Source organism: Sphaeramia orbicularis, chromosome 3 (genome assembly GCF_902148855.1).
Source record: "Sphaeramia orbicularis chromosome 3, fSphaOr1.1, whole genome shotgun sequence".
Lineage (NCBI taxonomy): Eukaryota > Metazoa > Chordata > Actinopteri > Kurtiformes > Apogonidae > Sphaeramia > Sphaeramia orbicularis.
Window position 1 is genome coordinate 29,501,813 of NC_043959.1, and position 13,013 is coordinate 29,514,825.

General features: G+C 39.5%; 1 protein-coding gene across 8 annotated transcripts in view; it reads left to right on the forward strand.

Moving 5' to 3' along the window:
* Positions 1–13,013, forward strand: part of znf536 (zinc finger protein 536) — a 241,578-nt gene that overhangs the window by 154,921 nt on the left and 73,644 nt on the right. The gene's annotated exons all lie outside the window — the stretch shown is intronic.

Sequence of the window (13,013 nt, forward strand, 5' to 3'; positions counted from 1 at the left end):
CACAAATTCAATTTTCTTATCACTGCATCCACATAAACACTAAACACACAAAACAAACACATATACATTTTTTCCCTGACACCCACAAAGGAATCTCAGACACTCACTAAAGGTCCCGAGATTGGCTCTGAAGTGATTTCAGCCTTATTTCAAGCAAGTTTAGAAGCTATCAGCCTGGCGACTAGCAACAGATTAATCTTTATTACACGTTTATATTACTGGGAGTGCAGCGCCTCCCTCCCGCCTCACAGCATGAAGGGAATAACCCTGGGTGAGTCAGAGCAGGACCTCAGCTCCCCTTGCCATCTCCTCCACATGTCTCTTAACTATCTTAGCTCTCATAAAGCCGGCTCCCAAAAGCCCATTACTTTATAAGACTCGTCGATCTATGACCCTGTGAAAAATGAACTGTCAACTTTCATGATTCTGCTAAGGTTACAGCCGCTCCTTGAGACTGAAGAAGGAAGTCTTTTTTTTGTTTTTTTCTTTTTTTTCCGCTTTTTTTACAATGCTCTTTTGCAGTTTAGGGGTGGTTGGTAAAGTGTCTCTATAGCAAGAAAGTAAAAAAATACAGAGTTAGAATTGAACTTGAAACACTACAAACTGCAGAAATGAGAAAGACTATTAAATCCAAGCTGTGGACCTGGCATCCTTTCACTGCCAAATCCTTCCTATTGTAAATTAGATATCATTGATACTGACATAGATGATACAATTTATGTTATGTATTATTTTTATTATTATTATTATTATTATTATTATTATTATTATTGTTATTATTATTATTATTATTATTATTATTATTATTATTATTATTATTATTATTATTATCTCCTAGTCTTTAGTCTGGCCCAGTCCTACGTCTTAAATCTTTTAATCAGCGAAAATCAAAAGACGTGAACATTTTTCCTATGAATATTATAGCCTAGACTGTTTACAGACATGCTTCCATAAATATACAGTAGAAGATACATTAACTTATAATAATAGTGACCCGCTTTGATAATGAAACAGTGCAGCTACATGTGTTCATTTGACCTTTCCATCTGACAAAACATTATCCGTTGTCATGGAACCAGGCTCTCTGCATATCTTAACATGCTGAAAGCATTTTCAACATGTGGTAACAATATATAACAGCAAAGATATGTATTTCATTTAATGGAGAAATGTCTTTGTGTAAGAATGCCCTACTTATTGTCTAATCAGGAAGCTTGTGAAAGCGAGCTATGTGATGTGGGCAGTTCCCTCTGCAACTAGGAATGCTTGACCTTTATAGATAAGGCTTTCTCTACGGAACAAAAGCCTTTCTTACATGTTGTTATTTTGTCCTAGTCTGAGCCAGGCTTCATTGTAATTAGAAAACGCAACAAGTTATTATGTTTCCTATGTCCTGGCAATAGATATTCATCTTGCAAATCTCTAGGATGGCACTGAAGATAGCGCAGAAATATAAAGGATACAGCAGGAAAAATCAAGACATGCTGTTGTGTGCTTGAAATTCAGTATGACAGAGTTCCTTTACTCACCGTAACATGGCTGACGTGCCCTGCCAAGCCCCACTCCCTCCCTTTTCACCACCTATCCTTATTTAACAGTTTGCTACTTATCAGATATATAATGTTACATAATGGACTGGCAATTATAGCTACACTTAAGATTTTATACATCTTTATGTTTAATAAAGGCAGGTTCAGTTGTCTGTGGAAGAACAATAATGTACCAGATAAGGAGCCTAGAAAACCCCCCATTTTTATCCAGTTTTCTGCCATTTTAGTCCACAGATGACTTCATTTTGTCATCAGTTATCCTATATTACATTTAAGGATTAACTTAACAAGTTCATGGTTTTGTTTCCAGTTTTAGATCATACTATGTACAGTATGTGAACCACTCAACCACAAACACAAGTGCTACTTCTATTACACCACCTATTGTTACTACTGTTACCACTTCCTTTAGTGCGACAACACAACCATTACAACTAAGAATATGATATGATATATTATAATACCACTTTATGGTTAGTTTGAACTGAAATTTATTTAATTTTTTTACACAGCTCTGTCAAAAAAAAAAGAACAGAAAAACAATTGGAGAGCATAGACCTCCGCCAAGGCAGATCAGTGCCCCCCCTCAATCACCACCAAAATTTAATCATTTGTTCCTTGTGCCAGTATCAACATTTCCTGAAATTTTCATTCAAATCCGTCCATAACTTTTTGAGTTATCTTGCACACAGACTAACAGACAAACCAACGCCGGCAAAAACATAACCTCGTTGGCGGAGGTAAAAACTGTCAACAACCTGTGTTTTTTTTTGTTTTGTTTTTTTTACATTGGGATCTCATGGTACTCAATAACATAAAAAAGAATAAATGCTTTTAGCAAGTACAAATTGAAAGAAGAAATAGTTGTTGAACAAAATTGTATTTAATTGTTTCATATGTAGTGTCATTTTCGGTTTTGACAAGTTTTTTGAGTCACAGTACAGTGTTAGAATGATTTGGTAAAAGTTTTTTTTTATTTAAAAGCAGGACCACTTCTGATGTTTTATTTTGATATTTATTTATGCACTTACAAATTATTTTTATTTATTATTGTAACTGATTGGCCTGAAGCTAATCCTAGCTAGAAATAGTATTTATTTTCACTTTTAGACAGGCTAGCTATTTTTTTTTTCTTTTTCTCTTTTTCTTAATCTACAAACTAACAACTTACATGGAAATCAAGTGAAATAGTTGAAATAAAGTAAAGCATAGCATATCATCAAAGTAATAAGACACTAAAAAGAGTAAAACTTTAAGCCTGAATGTGTTTCTCCACTTCTTTTTTTACTTCTTTTCTGACTACTACCACTCCAAATCTCCATCAAATCCAAAATACACGATAAAGGTGGGATGAGAAAATAGACACACTTCTATCACTTGTTTCACAGTAAAACACACTATTACAGTCCCTCTTTATGTGTCCACTTGTAAACCCCTTGTGTTGGGGGGTCACCCGCAGTGTGAAGAGCAAAAGCCACACATTCCATGGTTATTTGGTGGGTGGGAGATGGTGGGGGCTGCAAAGACATCCATAAAACTCAATTCAGACCTGGCAAAATGTGATTATCTGGAGTGGGTTTGCATTAGGTTTGTATGCAAATACAGCATAAATCATTAATATCGAAATTCTCCCCTGAATCTGCGGGAGCCGTTGTAGGGCACGCGCCGCATGTCTGTAGTGGCCGTCTCTTCATTAGTATGCCCAGAGGATGGGGAAAAGGGGTACAATGCACATGAATCTACTTGCACTCTGACACATAACAGATACATGTACACATATATACACACACATATTCACACGTTTGTACTATTAAACCACACCTCCCTAAATTGGCCCAGGAATTGGATTTATCAATAATGTCATTAACAGCGGCAGTGGCCCTGAGGTCTCTGTAATCAGACAAGGTATCTGGTAACTGAGGTACAGTACGCTGTGTAAAGATTGATATGAACCCACACCATTTGCTGTACTGTAGATGTGCTTAACACAATCAATACTTGGCTGCAGCGGAGACCTATCTATAGCCATGCATTATCAAACATGAAGTATTACATTATTCAAACACTGCTGTACATGCCATGACTGCTTGCGAACATTGCTCCTCACATCGTATTACTTACATTACCTCACCCCCACCACCACCACCACCACCAATCCAACCTCGTTCGTTTAATATATTAAATGTAAACTAGGACTTTAGGAGGTGGAGATTGACAAGCAGGAGAGGAAGTGTTGATAGAAGTGTAGGACTTAGATGTGCGCGTTTGAGGATTTCAGAGGAGAAAATGGCAGAGCTCACAGCCAAGCACCTCTCGCAATTTGAGAAGTAGGCTACGTAAACACCGAGTTAGTGGATGGTGGAGAAAAAAAAAAAAAAAAAAAAAGAGGAAGAGAAAAATGCTGTATATTCTCACATCAATTAGACCCATCACTTCCAATTTACAAGTACTCTCACACTGTGCTCTATAGTTCTCCTCATAAGTGCTGTTGTTTGTTGCTGATAAAAACTCTGAGAGTCACCTGCTGCACACACATTAGATGACACTAAAACCTGTCTATTTTTGTAGACTTGAAAGGATAAACACGTATGGTGGTGCCTTAGTGTCACTAGATAGCAGCAAGCACTAAAATTTAGCAACAGTGGTGCCAGAGTGTCTTGTACTGTATTTTAGAACAGAAATGGAGCTTTTATATGTAATTTAAACATTAAGTAAAGTCATACTGAAGCTGTCGCAGGTGTACTTAACCTTTCAGGGGACTATTTTGGTTCAGGTAGTGTGTGTTTTGTTCCATAGATTTTCTTTTACTTACCAGCCCAGAAATACACCATGCAAACATATTTGCAAGGCAAACAAAATAACAGTAACTCAACAGAACGGAGCCAAAATCCTGAACCCATTTTACAACTTAGGTTCATGGCAAAGGATAGAGTGTAATTTGAACCAAGCCACGTGTTTTTAAGACAAATTGTGAAAGTTTACACGTGTAAAAATAACGTAACTTTCTGGTAATTTATAAGTCTTGGAAGCAAAAAGTTGTTCTTTGGTTTAATAGTTCTACTTTTGTTTTGAACACCACATTACATTCAGTTGCTCAGTTTTTCATGTTTTGCTTTTGATGTGACTCTTTTGCAGAAACATTCCACAGCATTTGGCATTCTGGGTTCAATTGCAAATGTTTTTCCTTTTATTTTTGAAACTCAAACAATGCTGTGCTTGGATTTACAGGAACTGCACCTGCTTTAATTGCTGACTAAGTTACTTTAATACAACCAAATGACCAGGTTTGATTAAAGTTATTTTACGCCACGGGCATAACTCCAGAAATGCACTGTAAACGGCAATTATGCAAAGCAGTCCTCTGAATTCTACAGGTCTAGCTTTCATTCAAGCCAAAGGAAAAAGCCATGAAGTATTCTGCATTAGTAGTAGAGACAGTTAATAGACGTAAAAATACAAAAAAATCTTCTTGCACCTTTTGGAAGAAATAATCAGACATTTTAGAGTTGGGTCTAATCCCTTGCAAATGTAAAATTCTGCACCTTTCGAGCACAAATGATGATGTAAGGAAGCAGTTAATATCCCCCAAGTTGCTTTTTTTGTGTGACGCTATCCGCCGTTTTTGTCCTGTAACCCTGAAATGTCTGTAGTAGTATGTGCACAGGGTCAAAGAAGTTTGGTTTTCATCTTAACTGCCGCAGTGGTTGTGTCACTAGTGGCCAATTACCTCTGTCAGAGGGAGCACACTCTAGTCTGCCTTCACTGTGAGGGATATGAACCCACAAGTGCTGAGGTCAAATCAGAACACCATGCACAGACTCCACTCACACACACATGCATTTACATACATATATGTTCACAGAGGAGGGGGGAAAGTGTTCAGATGCACGCTTTGTAAAGTACGGGCTGTTGTAATAAAAGGCCGATATGTGTATAAGTCTATGTGCCTGTGTGTGTGTGTGTGTGTGTGTGTGTGTGTGTGTGTGTGTGTGTGAAACAGGTTCTGTAAAGCGCTGATGGTAATTAAAGACATATGGTGGGATTGGTGGGCTCGCTGTGAAGCACAGATGTAGTGGATCACAGTTGGCATTACTGGTGTAATTTTCACTTTCTCTGGTTTAAGTGGAAGAAAGGTAGGCTTAACAAATGAAGCTCCACACAACATTCACACACAAACAAACATGCAAAAAAAAAAAAGTGGCACATGTTGAAAAATGACATTGATACTGAAACCAAAACTGTCTTTTTATGTGTAAACACGTACAGATCATTCAGCATTTTAACCTGTGCTTAAAAATACACATGTACGTTTCTTTATTTTTTTATCTTCTCAGTTGTTATTTACTTGTAATTTATCCTCCCCTGTCATTTCCACTTAGCTCTAGCTACATGGTTAATTCTTTTGTCAAACTCTGGCGTTAGATACATTACATGGAAGAATGGTGCCAGATGTGCACACATTTCGCTGCTGACCATTACATTCTCCTCATACCAAGATAACATTACTTTAATTTTTGCCTCAGTTTCCTAGTGTTAAATGCATACACCTGCAGGCATGAATACACACCACAAACATGCACATGCACATTTAAAACTTGTGATAATGCAAAACCTGGTAATTGCCAATAATACTGTCCTCATCAGGTGGTTAATTACCATGAATTTGGTTGCTGTTTGTCTGTAGCAAACATACACACACACACACACATAAACACTCACACAAAATGCTTTGACAAGTGGAAAGGGCTGGGTACTTATTGCTCCCAGACACCCCTGTGTTTACTAATGAGCCAGACAGATAGCTTACCTGCACACTGGTAATTATTCTGTGCACTTAAAAGTATAACTGAAAGTTCAGAAAGGTGACACCCGAGGATCCTAGAGGGCTCGGGGATTGCTTGCGTTTACAAGAAAGAATCTATAATAAGGTGGTGTAAAGGCCATAAATAGATTAAGAGTTGTCCACATTGATTTAGCCAACAGTCATGCTTTTAGCCACTGCATTACATGCTGACAAAACAAGTTGAACCACGATTCCCATTTGCTTGCTTTTCAGTGTTTCTTTTCCTTTCCTTGCTCAATTAGAAAGTTCTACAATATTAACCCTTTATAGGTCACTCATAGAAATACTCTGGAATTCAGATTTTCAACATAAATGTGTTATTGGAGGACATAACAAGACTTCATTATTTTTGTGAAACTTTTTAAAATGTTTATTGCCATGTAGAAAATCAATGTTAATGAAGTTACCATATTTGGTTCCTTACCAATAAGTGACAAAAAAACAAAAATACAAGAAGTATAAATAAAAAAAATACAAGAAAAACACATGTAAAATGAAAGGAACACATATTTTAGAACATGTCATGCCATTCCAAACTTGGACAATGCCTGTGTTTTTAAATTGCTGTGACCTCAACAAAATTTTTGCACTTTAATTGCACTTTAAAAAACTGTCTAACTTTTCTGTTATTACAATATTACTGTTTGTTTTAATCTATTGTTACTGCCTGTCTGTAAAACCTGTTTTCTCTCATGGCATGTGCTGCTGACCTCTTGGCCAGGTCGCCCTTGTAAAAAAGATCTCGATCTGAATGGGACTATCTGCTTAAATGAAGGTCTAAAAAAACAAAACAAAACATTAGAACATCACTTTTAGAGCATTATAACAACATAAGTGCTGATCCAGACCCCTGTCCACATCCACATTCTCCCTTTGAACATCATTCCTTACATTAGTACCATTACTTCATGGTACCTAACAAAGCAGGTACACTCACTGTTCATGCAGAGGTGGACCTTACAGACCCTGTAGACCACATTGGACCTGAGATTGTTGACTCTATGTCCTCACTGTAACTGTTGCTGTCTCTTAATGTTTGTGGAAATGACCAAAAATAGTCACTTGCCCGATAAAGGGGTAAACCATGATCATACTTTAACAGCACAAAAAAGTACAGCACCATGTTCAATTCCTGGAGACAACTTTTGGTAAAATTCCTAGAGACCCTCATCCCTTCTGTAATTGAACTGAATAACACTATAAGCTCTAATAGGTGACTCTTATCATTTTTTCCGTCGTCAGTCATCAGTGAGATGTAACTTGCGGTGCTACCCACACATAAACTTTTAGTATAAAATTATAGGACAAACTTTTGTGGGCTTGGGCAGCGATGTATCAGAAATAACATTTGAGAAATCTAAGGACTCGGGTAAAAATGAAAAACCATAATATCTACTTGTTTTGATGTGTGACTGAAAGTGTATGTGCACCCTGCATTGCACCAGAAAGTGAGCAAGCACAAAACTACAGCACATATGGTGGGTCAAAGATGAAAGTTGCGTATGTTCAGAGTTGTTAATTATGTAATCATTGCACTGTTTCCTTTTTTTTTTTTTCTTTATACTTGGTGAATACAATTATAAGTGATATAATACAAAAATAAAACCCAGCTTCTCTGTATTAATACTACATTTTTATAAATTCTACTGATGTTCTTGCAGAATTCTCTTACTACCCAGACAACTAGTACCATGTCTTTGTGTCCGAGAATGTCAGGGCTCATACTTCACCCTCTGGGTTCTGTCACTGGACCAGACTATTCAGTTAAATGATTTTTTTCATGGCTAATTTGATTGTAGGCTCGCAAAGGTTCTTGTAAACAGCTTAAACTGATTAAACTTCAACCAGAGTTTGACCAGCATCTGACATGGAAATGATGCCGCTGATGAATCCTGCGCCAAAGACACTCCACTGCTAGCCTTCGTTTCTTTCTTCCCTTCTCCTTTCCTCTGAGATCCCTACATTTCACTTTCCCACACTCCCCGATCCTCCCTTTTTTTTCCCTTTATCTCTCCCTCTGTCTTTCTTTCTTTCCTCGTTGCTGGAGGGCACAGGCTCCTCCAGTGATTAAGCCGTCTGGAGGCCTGTCTGTCTGTCTTTTTTCTGAGAAGAAGAAGAAGAAGAAGAAGAAGAAGACGACTGTTGGTGATACACTTCCCCCAGCTCTCATTGTGTGCCTCCGCCTCGCTGAGATGACAGCTTTGACGCCTGGCGAAGCAGAGGTGCTATTTTATATGCGCAACAATATTACCAGTTTAACTTGTGCAGAGGTGAATTATCACCTTGTCACCCAAAAGTGCAAATAGTGTAGTTTTCAAAGGGCAATTAAGTGTAATAGCTGCTGTCAAGCCCTGAGGATGGTACCTGTTGCTCTCTCTCTCACTCCCTCCTTCTCTTCAGCAGATATGATAACTCTAAAAATATTTTCCCCTCACTAATTCCCCAGATATCAACTCCTGCGCCTGCTGAAAGGTCCTTTTTGAAAAGGCTTCATATTCTTCCCATGTTCCTCTCTCTCAGCTGTCTTCACTAATACCTCTGATCATATTGGCCACATCACGTTTCCTGGAAATACTGTACAGTGAATGAAGGGCAGTATCGAGTTGCCCCTGAAAAGGAAACGGAGACGAATGCTGGATGATAGGAAAGTTGCACGACAATTATTCTATTCATTATTTTAGAAAATGTGATGGGAAAACAGGAGGTAAGGCTGAGTGGGAGCTGGGAGGTTGCAGGGAGTGGGAGATCACATTCGCACAGTCAATGTGTGTGTGTGTGTGTGTGTTCACGTTCAAATCAGCTGCTTTTATGTATATATGCATACCCCTTTCCACCCGTGCACACTCATAGCCACGTTAGCGTGCATTGTATTCAATATTGCAAAACATGAAACAATGGGTTATAAATTGGCCTTCCAACCCGATATATTTGACATGATCTCTGCTTCCCATCTCGTTAGTTTGCTGTTTGTTTCTTTTCTTCCCTGACTCCTGTAGACTTTGTTCAGTTTGAGTTGCTCCTCTTAAGAATGCAACGTACCCTTCCCCAGGCGCCCTGGAGATGTGAGGAGGATGCCTCAGAGGAGTTGTACTCATAAAGCTCCTCATCCTCCGAGGGAGAGACAGAGAAAGACAGCAGAGATACAGAGAGAGAGAGAGAGTAAGAGAGAGAGAGAGAGAGAGAGAGAGAGCAGTACCGCCAGGCACAGACACACAGGCATAATAACTACACTTACACAGCTAGTCGACACATAATGAGACAATGCTGCTGCAACTTCAAGGAAAAACACAGATATATAAAAAACAACAGAGAGCAAGGCAGAGGAAGAGGGAAACAGGGGGTTGGGGGTGGTGGTGGTGAGGGAGGGGGGGTAAAAAAAAAAAAAAGAAGAAACTATGTCAACTTTTATTTCCTCTGTTATTCCACATCAATGGAGGCATGCCGTGATACTAATAAAAACAAAAAATATACACAGGTATAGACACATAGGCAGCGAGTTGGCGTGTTTGAAAAGCTCTGTGGCAATTAACGACAAATAACTTGCATTATTTCCTGTAGTGAAGGATGATCCCGACCACTCACTAAAAACATGTTTGATTTAAACATCAAAAAGCACAGCGAAAACAAATAAATAAGAGTCAAATAAACAAAGTTGCGCTTGCAAACAGTAAGACAGAATACAAACCGCGGGGGGAATAAGAATAAGAATAGCGAGCATCGAGACAAATAAGCCAGCAACATTATAACATTAGCAGTTAGAAAATACACTTAATTCCTCGGCAGAGATGGATATAAACTGCATTGTTGCGTTGCAAATCCCCGCTCCGGATTTAAACTGCTGCATTGTTTTATTAGGGAAATATGGGGGTGGAGGAACACTGCTTGTTCTAATTACAGTGATTTAATCAGGATTAGAGAGGTTACCTGGATGAAGCTAGGGGGCATCCATGGCAAGGGCACATGCTTTTAGACAGACTGGTTCCATGCAGTGGGATGTTTCAGCGAGCCAGTCCTTATCGAAACTCATCTGCAACAATGACTTCAGCTCTTAAAACAATGACTTTCTTTGCTCTTGCATGAGTAAACACTGGTCTATTGTTCCGCCTCTCTTTCCCTCCTCTCTCTTTTTCTTTATTTCTTTTCTCTCCCTCCTTTTTTTCCCCCCTCCTGCCTAGTTAAACAGCAGGCAGAGGGAATCCATTTTAATCTGATTAATAACTTAGTTGATCACATATAACCTAATTTTCATTCAGTGCCGCCCTTGTCTGCCCGGCCACATTCACGCTGACCTTTGGAGTCGCCACAGTCACAATACAGCACAATAAGCGCCATTGTCCTGTCAAAAAAAGCTGAAGATGTTTTACATCATTACAAAAATTTAATGTCTCCATCTTTTTAAATGGGATGATTTCCACAAAAAGCCAGGCCCGCAATTGAATGTGTGTGATGGGGGGGGGTCATTACAAGCAGGATTCGAGTTTCCTGGGTCGCAAGGATGGGAACAACTTTTCTCATGCATTCACAGTAATATGAATCGTCCTTTTAAAACAGATATGGTTACATATTAGTTTTGAAAGGTACAGTAACTGGCTCAGCATTAAGCTGCCCTCCAACACTGGGGCTCTTTGTTCCCGGGCCGAGCTAATAACTGGCCCCTGATCCTCATCTCTTACTGGTTGCGGAAGAACACTCTCAAATTTTTATTTTTTTTTTTTTTCATCGTTTTCCCCCTGAATGTATCTTTGATTACACCGTTATATGAGCTTCGTTTTGTCATTTCAATTTCACTCGATGTGTTTAGCGCTGAGAGATTTGTATTCAGGATTGGCAATTATGATTAGAATGCCACAAAGTAAGCCTTGTGAGTTTTTGCAATGACAAGTAAAAGAGAGGGAGAGGAGAGAGAGAAAAAAAAAAAGCTTTCCTCCTTTTCTCTGTTTTCTCTTTCTTTCACTGACACATGCACACACAGGAAATATGAATCAAATATTCATGAAAAGGGCTGAGGTTCTCATACACCCATATGCTTCCTCATACAACCAGCTTGCAGTGGACAGAGGCATCCATCCAGCTTGTATGACACAGCCGAGTGTGACAGTGAGCACGACAACACATCACCGCCACCATCGCAATCCAGAAGTCCAAGTCCTACCACACGTGCACTCCTTTCTTTTTCCTTTGTCCTCGTTGCCCTCCGCTGTACCCCGCGACTTCCTCTTTCGTTTAATAATCTGTTGTGAGAGGGATGAGTCCTCCGAGCTCCGTGATTCACTGGCCAGGAATCCTTGTAAAATCAGGGCTCCGTGCATTTGCCAGTTTCCAGAAATTGTAAGAACTTTATGGTTTATAGTTTTTTATTAGGCCTCGGCAGGAAAGAAAAGGGTGCCGCGGGAGGGGCAGAGGGTATAGGGGGGATTAAAACTGGAGGGATTAGCACCATACTTTAAGATAAATCTTTTTTAATGTGAAACCTCATCCCCGCTCATTCTGGGGTAACCGCTCTTATTAACTGCTTTTCTATCACTCCCCTTTTATGCGGCCTATTTTTTTTGCAGAGCAACTTTAAGTACAGGCTTTTGGACACGGCCGTGCGCCGCTAACTCTGCCAGTTACACAAACAACGTCCCTTTTTAAGCTTTTAAACACAGAACAATGGCAAAGCACATAGCTGCGCACATTAATGCTTTTGTATATGGGAAGGGAGGAAAAAGCAGGAAAGCAGAGGAGAAGAAAAGAGATAAGCAGAGCTTGGCTGCGCTGCCCCTTCATCCCTCCATTTTTTTTCCTCTGTTTTCGCTCTCTCTCCATTACTCTATCTCTGTAAAAAAAAAAAAAAAAAAAAATCTCTTTCCATCATCAAATCCAGGCTGATCTGTATGCGTCGAGGGCTAAACAGACAAACATCATATTCTCAGTCTCCAGACTCTAATTGACTGAACAAGGATTGGTCACACTTTTAAGAAGCGTTCCATAATGGATTTCCATGTTTGTGCCTCTTTTAACTGGCAGCGCGAATGGAAGGCATAAATGTTGTCTTTATTACGGAAAACAACAGCCCTCTCTCTTTCTGTCTCCCTCAATCTCCCTCTATCTTTTTTTTCTGCCCATAAAAGATGATATCAGTGCAACGGTCGGCATTCGTTGCAAGGTCAATGCTGCCCGACAGATGACAAACGATCTCAAGATGGCCGCATCATCTGTCCTGTAGTTGTTGGGCGAAAAGAGATGAATGCATATCTTTTACTTTTTCACTCTTTTCCACATCTTTAATTTTATTATCACTTTCTGAGTGGGGGCAGAGGGACAAAAAACAGCCACCTGATTATCTGTGGCAACGGCTGGAAGTGCTTCCAGGCCTTTTTCAAAAAGCGAAAAAAGGAGATGGGGGGGGGTTGGAGTTGGGGATGGGTGGGTGGGTGGGGGGACAAATGAACAAGAAGGGAATCTTTTCAAAAAATCTGCACTTATCGTGTTTCTGTATCAGGAAGCAGACTTGGCAAGAGATGGGGATTCAGTATTATGGACAAGCTGCTCATCAGATGGGAGTTGGGTTTATTTCTGTGCCCCCCTACCCACCCCCCACCACTACCTCCCCCCTCCCTCCCCCCGGCTCCCCTCCT